This window comes from Panthera onca, chromosome A2 (genome assembly GCF_046562875.1).
Source record: "Panthera onca isolate mPanOnc1 chromosome A2, mPanOnc1 haplotype 2, whole genome shotgun sequence".
In the NCBI taxonomy this organism is placed as follows: domain Eukaryota; kingdom Metazoa; phylum Chordata; class Mammalia; order Carnivora; family Felidae; genus Panthera; species Panthera onca.
In genome coordinates, this window is record NC_138340.1 from 131,781,894 (window position 1) to 131,799,577 (window position 17,684).

General features: G+C 34.8%; 1 long non-coding RNA gene and 1 pseudogene across 1 annotated transcript in view; both read left to right on the forward strand.

Moving 5' to 3' along the window:
- Positions 1-17,684, forward strand: part of LOC132679404 (uncharacterized) — a 556,619-nt gene that overhangs the window by 188,511 nt on the left and 350,424 nt on the right. The gene's annotated exons all lie outside the window — the stretch shown is intronic.
- LOC132679402 (guanine nucleotide-binding protein G(I)/G(S)/G(O) subunit gamma-5 pseudogene) lies at positions 1,699-2,145 on the forward strand (annotated as a pseudogene).

Sequence of the window (17,684 nt, forward strand, 5' to 3'; positions counted from 1 at the left end):
ATTTCTTCTGGGATCATTTCTGTCTCTCTTAATTTACTTATGGAAGTGGATGTAGCAACTAACACTACAATATAATTGTATATCTTGCTGCCATAAGAGGATTTTATTTTTAAGAAGACATCATTTTCTGCTTCAGGATAGAAGTAGATATTTTTTAGTGTCATGTTTGTCCTAAACCCAGCTGTGCTACCGAGGTATCTGGTTTTCATTATTTTTGATGAGGAGAGCACTGTTCCTAAACTCAAATAAAGAAAGACATGTGAGTATGTTTGGTTGATGTTACAATTCAACACTTAAGCTTATTATTAGCTATGACTTTCTACATCCTGGAGTCCACATACTTTGCCATTTCTGAAATCTGAACTCAGGTACACAGGACAGTTCTTTAAACAGAGACACAAAAAATTATTATTCCAAAGTTATTATTTTAACCAAATGCAATTGGAACTCAGCAATTTTGAAATGTGTCATTTTCCCCCAAAGGAACTTCTGGGAACAGTGCCCAAATAAACTTTTATCTTCTGAAACAAAACTTGAAGTTTAGCAAAGATGTATTTCTTACCACACATACATATCATTATATGAAAAAATTAAAGACATCACATCATCCCTAGTGTCCAGATTAGTTGAGTTAGTATTCAATTTTAAATGAGAAAAGAAAATTTTGTTAAATTGAGAGTCTCCCCCCAAAGAGAGTATTCCATTGCTAAGGGAAATATGTCACTAGAAGATAAATAGAGTTTATTTCAGAGATATTTGTGATCATTGTTTCTTAACCTTACCAAAAATATCTTGATGTTTATCTAAATTTAGATAAGAAAAGATAAAAATAATGGTTTAAAAAGTAGTTTACTTATTTCATTTATAAGGAACATTGTGTGTGCATCTGATTTATATCTATTTGTCTTTGCTCTTATTAATCTTTGTATCAGTCAATACACCCTTGAGAATTTTGTAATAATCCCATATAACCAATGTGAGTAACTTCTATATCTTTAAGTATAAATATCTTTGGTCATATGTGATCTGTGAACTCATAGGTATTAATATCATTAAAATGAATCATTTGGAAACTTAACATTTGTGTATGAATTCCAAGGAAAGCTCAATTTACACTAATTCCGCTGCATGAAGACAATTGAAATGTCTTATATCTAAAGTCCAGCATTTATATTCTTTCTGGTTATTATTGAGTCATTAGGGACAAAGCATTGACAAAGGTCCTAATGAAATTGGATTATGTTGTTATGGATTCAGTGATTTAAAACATAATTTGCACAATTTTCACTCTATACCAACATAAATTAAAATTCTTAAGTACTACCTCCATCTTGGTATCCCTCTGCTCAGAAAAATTTTGCTAACCCCCAAAATTCTATAGTGAAATTATTGCCTTTTGATATAGGAGGAGCTTATTTTACTGTATGCCTACCTGTATTTTCTATTTAAGCTTTGAGCACATTCATACGTAAATTCTCACAAGTAGTCATATTTATTTATTTGTTAACTTCTGAAATTCAGTCTTTTCATTTCTAGCTCCCCAATTAATCATCCTTGGTGAATCAGGTGTAGAGGCTGGAAATTCAGAACCATGGATAGTTTTGTGTTGTTGAAGTCATTGGCTTCCTTTGATAGAGAGTCAGCCTTGCCTGACCTATGTGTCCACCACTGATGAATCTACTGGCTCTCTGGAGCACAATGTCTGGTTCCTCCACCATCACCACCATGAAGAAAATGGTTCAACAGTTCTAACTGGTAGCCTAGTCAGGCTCAACCACGTGAAGGTTTCCTAGGCAGCTACAGATTTGAAACAATTCTGTCTGCAGAATGCTCAACATGACCCCCTGCTGACTGGAGTATCTTCAAGTATAAATTTCTTCAGACTCCAGAATGTCTGTTCATTTTTGTATGAATCTTTGGATGGTTTTCTAAACCACTTTTCATGAACCAGTGAATATTCAAAAGAGGACTAAATTTGAAGCCTGTACAAAAGCTTATCCCTATAACACATGCTATACTATACAAACTTCTACTTTTATCAGTCCTTAACATCTACTTTAAATTTTCATAAATTTCTATTTCACAGGGGTAATTCTTTTATACACACTGGCAGCAGCATTCAATAAAGTACTGAGTGTAAAAAGATAGAGTCAGCCTTGATAACCCTGCTTTTTTGAAAAAATTTTTATTGCAGTATAATTAACACACAATGTTATATTAGTTTCAAGTAGATAATATAGTGACTATGATTCAGCAATTCTATGCATTGCTTACTGCTAATCAAGATAAGAGTCTTAATCCCCTTTATTTCACCCATCCCCCACCCCCATGCCCCTGGCAACCACCAGATTGTTTTGTTTTTAAGAGTCTGTTTTTTGCTTGTTTGTTTCTTTGTTTAGTTTCTTAAATTCCACATGAGTGAAATCATATGGTATTTGTCTTTCTCTGTTTGACTTATTTCAGTTAGCATCATATCTTCTAGGTCCATCCATGTTCTTATAAATGAGAGCTCTCAGTCAGAATTTTTGTGGATCCTCAAACATCCAGTTTACGTTCTTGACTTTACCTTGAGTTTAACCCACGAATGTCAAGGAAAGCCTATTCTCTTAGGTGTTTGCACTCCAAGTCATGTTGGCAGTGAAGTATGTCTTTTACATACATAATGTCTTTATCTGCATTACAGTCTCTAAGGTTTTTGACAGAGATCTATAGTTTATAAAGCCTTATTAACTTATTGGCAGAGTCCAACTATATGTGTGTGTGTTGGACATAACTGGATCCACTTTTCATGTTTCAAGATGAATAATTTGCCTAGTTTTTCTTCAGTTTCCAGTTTATATTTACATTTAACCTGGCTGCATCTATTTTTGTAGTCAATTCTGCTTGACTAAACTACTCTTTATATTTTTCCTTCTTCCTGATTTATCTCTTCTTCTTTTTTTCTGTATTGTTTACTTTATCCCCTTTACTGGGACATGGATTCAACATGGTATCCACTTATTTTCTCTTTTTCCAATCAGTCTCTCAATTATCACAAATTAGCATTTGGAAATAGGTTTTTTTAATTAAAATTTTTTTTTAGGGAGAGAGAGAGTGTAAGCGGGGGGGGGGGGGGAGGGGGGAGTGACAAAGGGAGAGAGAGAGAGAGAGAGAGAGAGAGAGAATTTTAAGCAAGCTCCGCACTCACCGTGGATCCTGATATGGGGCTCCATCCCACAACCCCAGGATCATGACCTGAGCCAAAACCAAGAGTCAGATGCTTAACTGATTGAGCCACCCAGGTGCCCCAAGAAATAGGTTTTGACAATGAAAATTATCATGGTCTTCTTGTAGTCCAAGTTGTATAAAAAAATAAGCATTTAAAAATTTATACATTTTAAGCTACTTTTACATTAGCAATACGAGGGATGTTAAAGAAATATGCTACATGACTTACTGTTGAGTAATACGCAAACTAATCAGAAATATAAGAAAGCAGGCACATTAATTTAGAAAAACAACATAAAGCAGAATAAGGACCAAATACTATGAAGAAATGGCTCCTGGGTAGGTTTTTGTTGACATGGAAATTTTTAGTTCTCTTGCTGAAATTTCTAATGTATGCCTTCACTTGCATGGAATTGATTGAATTAACATTTAATTAACATTCAGGCTTTAAAACCAAAGCTTCTATGTAAGATTTCATTAGTGAAAAAGAAAGAGTACAACTCTGCTTTCCTCATCATCCCCAGACTTCTATCCCCCTACTCCTTGATCCTAGGCCAATAGGGCTCCTCAAGGTCAGGCCTTTTGGTCATGTAAATCCAACAAATAGGAACACTATGTAGGCAGAGGTTTAGTTCTTTTTAGGCTGTTATGAGATGTTTACCCTATGGACAATGAGTTGATTGAAGTGTGAACAGGTCTTCCTTGGAGAGTCAGGGTCTTTTGTATAGGATCCTTCTATGTAGGATCCTTCTATCTATAATACTTGCAACCAATTTGGATGGGGATTTCTATTAGAGGGATTATGTAGCATAAATATAATTTCAAACTTTCCACCTTTCCCTTCTCCATGTTTTTTTTAATGGGATATTTCTGTTACATGTTAACCCACTATTGGGCATGAATCTGGATAGGTAGGTCTCTGAACACATTACTCCGGCAAGACATTACAAGATAGCTGATGGTTCATTTTTATTATCACTGGTCAGTTTATGCTTGTAGCTAACACATCTTCTGGTTGACAGTTTCTTAACAGGCCTTATATAGGGAAAGTATTTATAAAAAGTAGTAGTGAGGTACAGCTTTAACTGTGAACTTTTTGAAGAGATCTTAGTACTTAAATACATGAAGTGATGCAAACTATTAAACTTAGAGTCAGCAGATATAAAATTAGTTCTGCACAGTAGCTCTACTTCACCTGAATGTCATATGAGTGACATAATGTGTAAGTGATTTTAAACTGTAGAGTGTCATAAAATGTGAGACCCTGAAATTATTGTTTGTCATTGATAGTAATATGTTTTTATTCAGACATGGCTGTTTAGAGCAAGGTATACTGGTAAGATTTCAGGAAGTTTCATTATGGAAGTTGGTCTTGATGTAGGCTGCAAAGAAAATAAGAGATAATCCATGGAGAAAGAAAATTTTAAAGGTAGAGGAAACAGGATGATCATAGCCTCATAGACTAAACTGAGCAGATTGGGAACAGCAAGATAAATACATGGTCAGCTGGTATGAAGAATGTATTGAAAGAAGTGAGAAAATATATACTTACTCGTGATTAAAGAGATCTTTTTCCTAAAGAGATTATAAAGATACATTAGATTGTGATGACGAAAGGAAAAGAGGAAGGTTTGAAATACACATTAAATTGTCCCTAATATCAGTCAACATTTTAAAATGCTTTTTTCAAGTAAGAAGGAAGGGGTATTTTCATTTACTGCCTCTCGTAGCACTTTTAACAACCATAGAATATAAGATATATTATTTTCCCAGAATTACATATAGACTGAAGGTTAGCTATCTTAGTTAACTAGCTTAATGACACAAAAATGTTTAGGTGTAGAACTGGGATTTGAACTCTGGTGTTTTTAGTTTGGAGTACAGATTCATTTTTTTCCCCTCTGCCCATTTTTAAAAAAATTTAATTCCCGTGTAGCTAACATACAGTGTTGTATTAGTTTCAGGTGTACCAGATAGTGATTCAGCAGTTCTATATATTACTCATTGTTCATCAAGACAAGTGTGGAGTACAGACTCTTAATCATAAAGCTATACTGGCTCTCTTGGCCAAAAGACTAAATGATAGTATGTAGGAATAATGAATAATTAGCTTCCAAAACTAACACAGCTTTAATAATTCTTAAGATAAAATATTTCACATGCAGAAACAAGAATATAGAATATTTTCACTCTCACGCACAGGCTTAAGAAATTTTAATATTGTAACTACATTTGTTTAACATCATCAAATTAAAGAAAATATAGTTATAGTTACTGCCTTCTGGGAATTCTTCCTGATCCTAATTCCCTCACTTCCTAGAAGGAAAAACTAAGAATTCAGTATTTGTTAGCCTCGTGCAAGATTATTTTTAAAAAATAAATTTATTCCATAAACTATTGTATCAAAATCATATATGATCATTTTTAAAATTTTAAATGTTATGTGAATGGCATGCTAAGTTCAAAATATTTTTAAGGTTAATGCATGATTATACATATACCTCTTAGTTTATTCATTTTAACTTATTCAGAGTCTTCTATTTTATTTTTTTTTATTATTTTTTTTTTAATTTTTTTTTAAACGTTTATTTATTTTTGAGACAGAGAGAGACAGAGCATGAATGGGGGAGGGTCAGAGAGAGAGGGAGACACAGAATCTGAAACAGGCTCCAGACTCTGAGCAGTCAGCACAGAGCCCGACGCGGGGCTCGAACTCACATACTGTGAGATCGTGACCTGAGCCGAAGTCAGACGCCCAACCGACTGAGCCACCCACGCGCCCCCAGAGTCTTCTATTTTATGATTAGACCACAATTTTTCTGTTTTTTTCTTCATTTTTCCCCAATTTTTCTGCTTTATAAACAATGCTGTCATGCATACAAGTATTGAAACATCCTCCGATTCGGTTACTCCTTTTCTGCATGTAAGGAGCTTAGAAGTCGCCACTCTATCATAACAAGAAGTAAAAATCTGTAAAGACTGAAAAGTCAGCAACTTTTCTTGGATCTGTAAGAGATGGGAGAACACAGAGTAAATCACTGTGCCCTGTGATGATGCTCCCAAGATTGGAGAGACAGGCAGGTGGATACAGGGATCATGGCTTCTCAGAGCAGAGACTTACCAGTGGAAAGTATAAGGGTAGGAAACTTGAACTGTAATTGACAGATTGTTGGAAGCTCAGTGTGGACAACTCTGAGAGTTAAAAACTCCAGGTCGACCCTGTCATAGGGGGATCTCTAGGTCACTGTGAATATTACTTCCAGGAGCTTGACCAGTTCTCAACAGTAAATATTGGAGAAAAATTCCTTCCTTTTTCTAGCAGGGGACAAGGAAGAGGAACCATTTCGAAATACACCAGAGCACTCAGGAGAAATTAATCATCTGGTGTCTATTGTGCTGGGGTTTTATGAAAGCCTAACTTACTTGGCTGGGGAGGAAATAATTCCAATCAGATCTAGATTCCATATAAGAGAAGAGAAATATCTAACTTTAATCTACTCTAGCCATCTTGTCCTATTTAAGTTGGGGGGGGGGGGAGGTAATGAGAAGCATGTGTGAAGTCCACAATCCAGAGGCACAAGTTCATAAAAGACTGAGACTTAATTATAGGACTATAGACTGCTTCCCTCCCTCAACAGATTACCATCACATCACTAAATGACTATTTACAATAGCTCCTTTTTTTCAGGGTATCATGTCCAGCTATCAGGAGAAAGTTACAAGGCATACTAAACAGCAAGACAATACAATTAAGTGAGACAGAGCAAGCACCAAATCCAGACATGGCAGGGATATTGGAACGATCAGATTAGGAGTTTAAAACATCTATGATTAATATGCTAATTACTCTAAGGGGTAAAGGAGATGGCAAGCAAGAACAGATGGGTGATGTAAGCAGAAAGATGGAAATCCTGACAAAGAATCAAAAAGAAATGCTAGAGATCAAAAATACAGTGAGAGAAATGAAGAATAACCTTTGATGGACTTATTAGTAGAGTAGGTTCCTCCTATATATTTATATGGCCTTTATAAAGACATGCTATAAATACCTGGACATTTCCTGGTTAACAAGATGTACAGAGGAATGAGATAGTGGGTGCCAAATGTGTCTCACAGGGAGTTATTGAATACTAATATATATTGAGGTGTTCATTCATTATCAGGACTGCAGTGTAGGTGTGGCTATTTAAATGCATCATGCTTTTAGAAACCCATCTTTGAAGTTCTTCATGTAGGAAAAAGAACCCTTGATATCATGGGCAGCAAAGCATTTAACTTTTATTCAGTGTACTCTAGGGGTAATTCATCTCCCAGAGAATTTCTAAGGCTGCTAATTCTAACAATTGGTACACTTCTATTGGACTTGACCTTTATAGTTTGGTCTCAAAACTATAGGCTGATTTTGTGAAGAATGGGTGGAAGTAAAGCAGTGAAGCCTTGTTTCTCTCATTTGTTGCATTTCTATCTAACCTGAGTCCAGGTGAGCTGGAGAGCTGGCTTTCTATATTTTGGGTTGTTACATATAATGTTTATTTGAGCAGCAATAGCTATATCTACTCAACTTCCCTTGAACCTTTGCAGAAAAGTTTTATATGTTCATATTCTTGTTTCAGAACTTTGTTGCTTAAAAATTGCTCAACTGCTTTACTAAAAGTTGGCTTGATTTTCCTTACTGAAATCTGTAAACCTGCCAAGTTTGAATTTTATGGCTTTAGAAGAAGATATATGTATACACACACACGCTCATATATATATATATATATATATATATATATATATATATATATATATACATATTCTCTGCATGCTGGCAAAAAGGTCAGTGTTCTTTTTCCAACTTGTATTTCATAGGTAGTTATGTGGCTTAATTTAAAAATTATAGGTAAACATAGGTTGAAATCATAAAATTTTGGAATAATCACATTAGCCAATTTCTGAAAAAATAAACCTGAGAATCAAGGTTTTTAGCCTTAACTATTGTCATATATTTTCCATATTGCATAATGTGTGTGGGGGAAGCCTTAGACAGTAAGAAAATAATTTGAATCCAATTTGAATTTATTTTTCTGTATAGTGTAAGAAAGTGGTCCAGTTTCATTCTTTTACATGTTGCTGTCCAGTTTTCTCAACATCATTTGTTGAAAAGACTGTCTTTTTTACACAGGATATTCTTTCCTTTTTAATTTTTTTAATGTTTATTTATTTTTGAGAGATAGAATGAGCAGGAGAGGGGCAGAGAGAGAGGGAGACACAGAATCTGCAACAGGCTTCAGGCTTAAACTGTCAGCACAGAGCCCAACGCGGGGCTGGAACCCATGAACTATGAAATCACGGCCTGAGCCAAAGTCAGACGTTTAACTGACTGAGCCACCCAGGCGCCCCTCCACTGGATATTCTTTCCTGCTTTGTGAAAGATTAACTGAACATGTAATTGTGGGTTCATTTCTTGGTTTTCTATTCTATTCCATTGATGTATGTATCTATTTGTATGCCATTCCATACTATCTTGATCACTACAGCTTTGTAATATAACTTGAAGTCCAGAATTGTGATGTCTCCAGCTTTGCTTTTCTTTTTCAAGGTTGCTTTGGTTATTGGGGCTCTTTTGTGGTTCCATACAATTTTTAGGATTGTTTGCTACCTCTGCAAAAAAATGCTGGTGCTATTTTGATAGGGATTGCATTAAATATGTAGATCAAAATAAAAAGCTTCTCCATAGTGAAGGAAGCACTAAAGGAACTAAACTAAACAAAACTAAAGGCAACCTATGGAATGGAAGAAGATGTTTGCAAGTGATATATCTGGTAAAGAGTTAGTATCCAAAATCTATAAAGAACTTATAAAACTGAACACCCAGAAAACAAATTATCCAATTAAAAGTGGATAGAAGTCATGAATAGGCACTTTTCCAAAGAAGACATCTAGATGACCAACAGACACATGAGAAGATGCTCAACATCACTGATCACCGGGGAAATACAAATCAAAACTACAATGAGGTATTACCTCACAGCTGTCAGAATGGCTAAAATCAACAATACAAGAAACAACAGGTATTTTCAAGTATGTAGGGAAAAGGACAACTGTTTCTAAATATATTAGATTTGGTTTTTATTGTAGAGCACACATATCAGGGCAAAGCACTACACACACAACTACAGATTATATTTGGGAAAAAAACTAAAACAAAAAAAAAAAACCCCAAAACTGCAAATGCTTTAGTTATGCAATCCTGACTTGAATCTATGCTGGCAAAGGAGTTCTGGCTCCTAAGATGGGCTTCTTGATGGTACCTGCCCCAGATTTCTGCATCCTCAGTCCTGGGCCTCTGTAAGACAAGGTCCCTGGGGTGGTGGAAACCTAGGCACTGGGAGGGCCTTTGGCTCTCAGCAGGCCTGGGGCTTGGTCCTAGCTGGCAAGGAGACATTCCTAATGAATCTAGATCATCAAAACCTTGCAGCCTTTGAGGATCTGAGTAGGTGGAAACTGCTGAAGACTTTATTATTTTTTTCCTTTTGTTATTTTGTAAAAGCCCCTTCCCTAGCTCCCATGCCCTTAAGACAGAGGAGGCAGTCCTGAGCTCTGGCCTTGGATGCATGCTACAGGCAAACAGAGGGTGGGGTGTGGGTGCCTTTGTAAGGGGATGACATGGAGAGAAGGCCCAAGCTGGCCAATGTAGGAGAAAAGAAGGGGTTAGGAAAAAACGAGGAGACCAAAGGAAAAGAAAAAGAAAACGCAAAAGCAAAACAAAAACAAAACCAAAAAACCACCAAAACCAAAACAAAAACCTTACTGCACACCACAACAATTTTCCATACCCCAAGTGCTAGACTTGGAAGGATACCAGTCCTTTTAGCTAGAAACAGTTCCTTAAAATGCCCCAACCATTGCAAAATGCAATGGTAAGTCTTGCATAGTTGGTGGGAATGCAGACTGTGGAAAGCAGCATGGAAGTTTCTCAAAAAGTTAAAAATAGAACTACCCTCTGATCCAGTAGTTGCACTACTAGGTATTTACCCAAAGGATACAAAATACTAATTCAAAGGGAGACAGGAGCCCGGATATTTATAGCAGCATTATCTACAATGGCCAAATTATGGAAAACAGCCCAAGTGTTCATCGACTCATGAATGGATAAAGAAGATGTGAGATCTATCTATATAAAATGAAACATTACTCAGCCATAAAAAAGAATGAAATCTTGCCATTTTCAACGACATGGAATGAGCTAGACAGTATTAGACTAACTAAGTAAAATAAGTTAGATAAAGACAAACACCATATGGTTTCACTCATATGTGGAATTGAAGAAACAAAACAAATGAACATGGGGACGGGGGAAAACAGGAAAACCAAGAAACAGACTCTTAACTATAGAGAACAAACTGATGGTTACCAGAGGGGAGGTGGGTGAGGGGATGGGTGAAATAGGTGATGGTGATTAAGGAGTGCACTTGTGATGAGCCTCAGATGTTGTATGTAAGTGTTGAATCACTAAATCTACACCTGAAACTAATATTACACCATATGTTAACTACCTAAAATTTAAATAAAAACTTGAAAAAAATGAGATAATTGAAACTCAAAATAAGTCTTAAATTGTATCTCAATATATCATATCTTATTTTTAATGTTCAATAAAGACATATATTTATTTTTTCCCTTACATTGGGCTTGTTATCTTATTTTGTAAATGATTTTAGAATAGAGATAACTTTTTAGAATCTGAATATACTTAATCTTAGAATTCTATAGATTCTGTATAATTTTGTGATCAAAAATATTAGAGGAGAAAAGAGGACTTACTCTTTCTTATTTGAGAGCTAAGTTTGGAATAAGACCTCTTAAACTGATCTAGTTATTTGTTAGTGGACTGGCTCAGTGATTCTCTAAGGGTTCCAGTATTTTAAAGGAATGAATCGATCTTCGAGAATGTAAATCTCAATATGCAGAATCCATATCAATCTTAATTTTATGTTCTCCCAATATCTTGCATGATGCCTAGCACATACATAGTAAGTTTTCAAAAAGAATTTGCTGAATAAATGAATGGAGGCCTAAATAAATTATCTTTGACATTCCAGTATTTTAAAGGAATGAATCTGCTCATTTAAAGGAATGAATCTATCTTCAAGAATGTTTATAGTTGGTGTGTATCTCTCAGATTTCTGCATTAGAATTGTAAGAACACCAGTAGGACTTGATTCCTTTGGTTAAGGGGTGATTATAGATGTAGCTGTCTTGTCATTCTTTAGTACTTGCTCAAGCTTTGGTCTCTTCTTAAACAATTACAGTCTATTTCCTTTTATTTCTTGAACCAATGAAAAATTACTTCTATAATAAAGACCCCTATTTGTACTAGTTAGTGGGATATGCAAAAGTTGGGTGTTCTGTACATCCTTGGCATGGTTACCTAGTTGTTGTTCTCCTCCTTCTCCTGCTCCTCCTCTTCCTCCTCCTCCTCCTTTTAATTTTTTTCTTTTTTAATTTATCAGGCCATAATTCGCTATATATCATGAATACTTGGCTAGCTCTCTTTCATGAGGTCTTTTAGTTTCTAGAGTTTGTAGCATCCTCTCTAGCCTCTAGGCCCTTGCATATTATTTCTTTCTGATCCCTTTTCCTTGATTAGATAACTTTAGTAATCATTTAATTCTCAGCTTAGGCATTTAAATTTTTTTTCTAGGATGGCTTCTTTAATTCTGTAATTCCAAGCTAGATACCTATACTGTTTGCTCCCATTATTTCATGCATCTTATGGTATTGTTATTGCCAATTTGTTTGTCTCTCCCAGCTAATCTCTCCTATTTTGGAGCAGAATCCATATCAATCTTAATTTTGTGTTCACCCAATATCTTGCATGATACCTAGCACATACATAGTAAGCTTTCAAAAACAATTTGTTGAATAAATGAATGGAGGCCTGAGTAAATTATCTTGGACATTACTTTGAAAGTGATGTAGTTCCTTGATCTGTTATGAAAACTTGTTTCCTCATAATTCTCTTGTCCCCTCAATAAACTATACACCATACAGAGATCCTCTGGTTGAGGATTCTTTATAGTTAGACTGTAGTTAATTGAAACTTACAGATTTATCCTATTTTCTAGGAAGAGTTTATCTGAGGAGTCAATGAACTCAATAATTTTCTAGTTAGAAGCTGGTAACTTTGTCAACATTGGTTTGTGTAGAAGGAATAATATTAAATGATGAGGTCAGAGAGTACAGGAGTTTCAGGTTTTGCCATTTCCTTTTGATATGAGAATAAATAGGAAAAAGAAACTCAGACGCACTCCACCTGACAAGATTTTCTAACATAACGTTACCTAGAATATACTTTACAATTTAAAATACACTGGGTAGCATAGTCTTGCAACTAGAGAGTCCCAGGTTTTCTTGAGTTACATTCAGTTACTCTTCTATATTGTCTGGTTAAAATTATTACATGAGATGGCCAATGTGACTATGTTCTCAAATCTCCTTTTGAACTATCGTAAAAATAGAAAAGTGTGTGTGTGTGTGTGTGTGTGTGTGTGTGTAGTTTGTGTAGTTTGAATTTAATTCAGTCTTGGTAAGAAGGTATAATTGCAGCAAAAACTGCAAGTCTCCATTAATGGTTATTGTAGCATCTTCCAAAAATAGGAGTCAATGTACATAGGTACTTTAAAAATATAAGACTTGAACAAGGCACTGCAATTTATTATTTTAGGTTAGATTATTCTAGGAAATATGTTCTGTTTCACACCTCTCTTTGCTGGAGCCTTTCCTTCCACTAGGGTGCCTTCTCAATTACACAAGCCAGAGTATCTTTAACCTTCACCTCTTCAAGACCTTTTATTCAGGTGCCTTTCCAGAATTACCACAACTAACAGATATCCTTTTATCTTTCTGAAATATAAAATATTTTTTTATTATTATATTAGCAATTAATTGTGAATTAAATTCAGTGAATGATAATTCAACAAATATTCATATAAAAAAACAAAACAAATGTTAAGACTTTATACTCCAAAATTGTCCACAATATTTTCGTTAGATTACTCTATTGACTTCTTGTTACTACTTGTCATTATTACCATATTGACCACTCTAATAAAACTTGAAGTTTCCTCCCTAGCATATATTTCAGTCTTCTGCCTTTGTATGGTATCCACGGAATATGGATGATATGAACTTTATCTTCAGCCTCGGTGGTTGACTCTATTGATAATTGCCAGTCAATATAATCTTATTGATTGGTTCAAGGATGGACTGTAACTGAAGCCTAACTAATTACTTGATATTTTCATAGCCACAGTGATTATTTTGGTTTGGTCCAAATAGGACTTTGTTTGATAGTTGAGTATGAAGAAGCCCTTCTCTTTCTTGTGGTGTGCAGATATGAACCTGGAGACACTGCAGCCATTTTACCACTGTAAGAAAAGGCAGCATGAGAATTAAGTCAACTTAGATACCTAATCAAAATTGAAATTCATTTATCTGTATACGCTCCATTGATATTAATTAATAAACTATCTTAATCTTGAGTTTTCTGATTCTTGCAAATGAAAAGAGCCTAATTGACAACTCCCAAACGGACAGCAAGTAGAACAGAGTCTGTGTCTCATACTTCTTTATGTCCCAGCAGGTAGGAAATACCTGATCACAGGAGTTGTTTAGTTATTTGTACTGATTTGAGTTGTTGACAATATTGGTGATGAACTCCAGGCCTCCAGTTTCAAAGCTCATCACAGCTGACATCATTTAGAAAATCATCTATTTCCAGAGGCAAATTTCAAAAATATCTGAACTAAGAAGTTTGCTACATTTCCTGGGATGGGTGTATTACCAGCTGAGAGCTACAAGAATATATACCTAAACAAATTCTTGGAATATTCATTTTATGGTAATACATCATAGGATTGATGAAAAGAAAAAGGTTGCCATGTTTCAATTCTAGGATATAACTTTCTTATTAGGAAATTATAAGATATATTTAGTAAAAAAATTGTAAGATATGTGGTCTTTAATAAGGAACTAATCTTGCCACTTGTAATGGACATTTCTGGTTCATCAGCTGGATTTTGACATGTTCTCCTCCTTAAAATCCTTTTATGGTTTTTAGGTACCTCAGTTTGGGAGTAGCAGGCTGGGACCAGCTTACCTTCTTGAAAGAATGATTTAAAAAGAGTAAAGCTGTATCAAGTAACTTAGATTTCTAAGACTCATTTTTAGAACAATTGCATAACATTTTCATTGTATATGTAATATAGCCACATTAAGAAATATAAAATGAAGAAAAACAGGAACGCTAATGCAATTAGCGTTATTTGCATATTTTCTACTAAATGTGCTTTTACTGCCTTCTTGTCATCAGAGATATGATACAAATTTTTAGGTTTTATTTTTGGTGTAATCACTCATGTAAATGAACTGTGGTACTAGCAAATTCTTTAGGTCTTCTTACTGCAGATTTTAAGTATGATAGCCTTAGGGGTAAAATCTGAGAATGAGATCTGTTTGGATGTACAAACATCTTGTTTGCCTTGAGCAACTGTATGGGGCTTTGGAGACTGAAAAAAATGGATTACTAAAAAATAAAACACAGAGCTACTCCTTATACATGTTGCAACAAAGGCAGAAGGCAGAGAAAGTTTTAAATCCCCAATTGTCTCATTGTTTTTAAATAAAACACCATTTTCTGTTCCCTTTCCCAGATTTAAATTAAAATAGGCAAGTAAATTTATTTTTATTCACTATATTTTGGTGCAGGAATAATTTTATATTTGGGAAACTACCCTTAGATGGCAGACATATTACTCCAAATTAGGTTGTATAATTTTTTAAAGCATAGTAATAGTAGTGACAGCGTTTTATCCCTAAGAATTCTAAATCATTATGTAGGATGGAATTATAATACTTTATGATGCGTGCTCCTTGTGATAATCTGAAGTTCAAAATACATATACACAAACAGGCATACAGATTTATTTAGTAATGCTAGTATTGTTAATGAAGTAGTAACCTTTAGGACTAAATTTTATTGTTCTTTCAATTTGATCAAATTTATTCTTCTCCCCTAGTATTTCTAAGAAAAAATTAAAGTTCTATGTCCCTATATTGTGTGTGTGTGTGTGTGTGGTGGCGGGGAGGCGTGTGAAGAGGAATGCTAAATCAACATCTCAAAAATTCCCCGGTTAGTTTTTCAGTGTTTACAGAGACCACTTTTATTGGTTAGTTGGTTATTTCTTGATGTTACTGGTAGGTTCAACTGATTAAAACAATATAAAAATAAGATTAGCTTAACAGTTTGGGTTCTCAGCAGGAATGATAAATAAGTTGTGCTGTGCATTTGCAATTGCTGTCCCCTCCTGAGCTCCTGGCAGATAATGATTATCAGTTACAGAGCATTTTCCAACTGAGCTTGAGTATTGAGACATTTCAGTTGGCACTTGAGTCAAAACATATTTGCTGGCTTGATATGAACCACAATTTGCATTTCCAACCCAGGTCAGCTGTCTCGCTTAGGAGAGAAAATACAGTTGGGGTTAATACAAAATCTATTGCCTCTACTAGAAAATCAATCCTGAGAGCATGCACTGCTGATATATAATCAGAACTGCAGCTGTGTATATAAAGAACATGACATTATTAATGACCTAAACTGAGGGGCCTTTATTGGGGCCAACATATATGAATGAACCTAACTTGCAGAGGACTCTTAGCCAACCTCACCTCTAGCTTTGGCAAAACATTAGGGGAATGTCGGGGTTCTGGGATTACCCAATTTATTAAATGATTACACTGAGATTTGAGGCAAGTTATTGAGCTAGTAGAATAGAGAATATGGTAACTAAGGTCAGTGCCTAAATTCTTTTTTTAACCAGAAAAAAAATCAGGTCAGATCCTCTTATTAATTGATAATATCTTACATGTATTGTAAATAATGCAATACCCTTATGCTAAAGATAACTGTGCCCTTGAGCTAATGGTGATTAGCATAATATCATCCCTAATAGACATTTTTAACAACTTTTACTTTTAGAGATGAAAGCTCAGGATCAGTAGCTATCTGTAACTTAGATCTTTATGGCCCTTATTTAATGCCCTTAGTGGTGAAAACAGTGAAGTTTTACATGATCTAACCAGATGCTAGTACATTCTAGGTATTTAATCAATGTTAATACAAGAGACTTGAAAGAAGAAATATTACTGTACTCATATTAACTGCTTTTTGGCTTTGTGCTTTCCTCTTCATAAAGCTTTAGCACATTCTCCTGGAGCAACTAACCAGGACAATTGCATTATCTATAATCATTAGTTTCTCCTTGATTCACTGCTTATAATTGACATCACTACATTTAGTTAAATTAAATTTGAAAAAATGTAGTGATTGAAAATAGTCAGTTAAGTGAACCAGCCAAAATGAACAGTGATTAGTAATGAAAAAGATAATGATATGCATTGTGATAATTATTGCAATGCTTTTGTATCAAATGATCCTTTTAATTTCTCTCTCTTTCTGTTTTATAACTGGCAGACTTCTTCTGTAAGTATTTTTAGAATGGAGAGTTTATTTTAAAACTAGTTGAGTCAAACTGATTGTGACATTCATTTTTATTGATCCTGACAATGAACAGAGACAAAATGGATTATGGAACTGTATTTTTAAAGGATATAGTTCTCCTGCAACCCTCATCACAGTTTCCACCCCCTCTGTGAAGCTCCCTGATCACTAAACATTACCTGGCAGGTTTGGCATTGGCTCACAGCAAAATTTTCCACAATTGATCCATCCTATCTTCCAATGAAATATTAATAACAGAACATAAAGCCAACTCAATAGAATGTGTCCTTCCATAAAATCAACTTTTTTTTGTTGTTTATCACTTTCCAATGTCATTATCAATGTCATGGATGAGGCTTACGGCTGTTATACTGCAGAACTATTTATGATACCAGAATATAGCATTGTGCTCGGGTCACTTATGAAAAAGCAACCTGTCATTATTATTCAATCTAATTTTCTGCTTTTGACCTTGAGTCCATCCAACATTTGGGCTACTCTGTTAGGTACTGCAATATTCAATACATTTTCATGCTTTTTGTTTAATTTTCCTTGCAATATTTCTGTAAGGGTTAGCAACTTTGGGATTGTATAGTTATTTTGGCATTTTAATTTGACAGCACTGGTTATGTTAAAACAGCCTACTAATACAATGAATAAATAATTGAAATTTGAAAACGGGTCCTGAAGTCCACATGTATGGTTTGCCTCTAGATCATTATAATTACTGGATATGTGACTTTGAATTAAGTTCTTTGGGTCCTTAGTCTGTTTTAAGTTTAGTGACATACATTTAAGAAGGTGGTTATGTGAATCAGCTGAAATAATAATCAGCTGAAATGTAGGTTAAAATGCTTTGTGAACAATTATCTTTAGCAGCTTGGTCTACTCTCCTATATTTCACATGCATATGCTCATCAGAGGTAAACTG